Source organism: Asparagus officinalis, chromosome 8 (assembly GCF_001876935.1).
Source record: "Asparagus officinalis chromosome 8, Aspof.V1, whole genome shotgun sequence".
Classification (NCBI taxonomy): Eukaryota; Viridiplantae; Streptophyta; class Magnoliopsida; order Asparagales; family Asparagaceae; genus Asparagus; species Asparagus officinalis.
Window position 1 is genome coordinate 48,386,986 of NC_033801.1, and position 2,030 is coordinate 48,389,015.

Genomic DNA, 2,030 nt, shown 5'->3' on the forward strand with positions numbered 1-2,030 from the left:
AATACATTGGGTGCATTGGTCAGCCCAAATGGCATGATGAGGAACTCAAAAGACCCATATCAAGTCAGAAAGGCGGTCTTGGAGGTATCCATCTCCCGAACCCGCAACTGATGATAGCCAAAACAAAGATCAATCTTAGAGAAATGCTACGCTCCCTGTAACTGGTCAAACAAGTCATTAATCCTCGGTAATGGGTACCTGTTCTGGATAGTGACCTTGTTCAACTCACAAAAATTTATACATAGGCACATACTATAGTCCTTCTTCTTCATGAAAAGGACCGGCGCTCTCCATGGAGAATAACCCCTGCGAATAAAACCCTGAGATAATAACTCATCTAACTTGGTCTGTAGCTCCCTCATCTCAGCAGGTGCCATACGATAGGGTGCTCGGGATATTAGTACCGTACCTGACTGCAACTCGATGCAAAAACTCGACCTCTCTCGCTGGAGGTAAACCCGGTATGTCCTGAAAGACATCCTGGTACTCTGAGACCACTCACGTCTCACTCAAATCGGCACCACAATCCCGCAGCATCACCTCCTCGATGTACGTCAGAAATGACTCCACAAACTAGTTGCCCTATGAGGTCGCTACGATCAACTAATACCCATAGGATGCTCGCAAGATGACTATTTTAGCAAAACAGTCCATACTAATATAAAACATGGTAGGATGATAGCTAATCCATACCGAGAATGACATCGAACACCGACATCTACAAAATGATTCGATCTATGATAAACTCGAACTCATCTAGACTAATGACACATCTCCTATGGACACTCCCTAATAGGGACACCTCCCCCTAAAGGAGTAGAAACGGATAACGGTACATCTAAAAGATGTGCAACTAGCTGAAACTTATCTATGAATGTATGAGAGATAAAGAATGAGAAGCTTCTAAATCGAACAAGATCCGAGCTGGAAAAGAATAATCACTAAGAAAGCTCCGCTCGCACCATGATCACGCGGTACGATTGTATAAACTCTGCCAGTGGCTGGTGACTGCTATGTTACTGGCAGTAGAATTTATGGGACTATCTATCCCTTAGGAATTTCCTGGATAGTGCGAATCTGGCATGCTGTTCCCTCTATCCTTGAAATGGTAGGTGGTGCCTCGATATTCTGCTACTGGCCGTAACCGTGGCCCTACGACTATTGACCCTGACCACTGATCTGCTGGTGGTGATAAAAAAAAATTCCTTACCCCATTGCTGGGTTTCTCACTGTCTTACAAAAGGTTTATTATCCTTACCCTGGTCTCCGGACAATCCTACTTTCAAAATTAACTCTTAGTACGTCTCTCTGCCCCAATCGGGTTAGGTCTAGCTGTTTCCCGAAATAGTAGATGAAATCCTTCTATGAAATTAACATTCGCTACTTCGGCATAACTGGAATCGGTGGTATCCTCCGGCATCGTCCTTTAAGCTGAATATAACTAATCTCCGCCTATGTACTGAGTCAACATTAAGTAAATCTAAAAGTATTTCCCACATATTTCCTCCATTTATAGGTTGTAATTGAATCTGATGTGCCCTAAAATTTTTGTGCTCCCAACTTCTAATATCTTTCTCAATCTTACCAAGCCAAGCTTCCTATTCCACGACTCTATTAATAGCTGGATGTGGTGATGGTGAGACCTTCGGCGTTACCTCTTCAATTGGTACGGCTGGTACAACTGGTGGTAGAACTTTAGAGAGTAAAATTTAGCTTGTTACTCACTCCTCGAGTGTTGCTAGTCTCTGCTTCTGTAATCAGTGTTACCAAGTGTAGGCGTATAAAATTGCCTATAGGTCCCACAATACAGCTCGATGACGTTAATTTCGACAAACGGACCATCGGGCGACGTATCCAAGCACTACCGTTATCCCGCTAACGCCGAAGCCAAACCATACGCAACGGAGCAGATTAACGAGGCGACGAAGCCAACAAATCGCACCCAAGCATTGGAACGCATCCACTCGCACGCGGAATCGAACCAACGTTTCGGGGAATCACCGAGTCATCTAAACAAGAACGAACTCGGT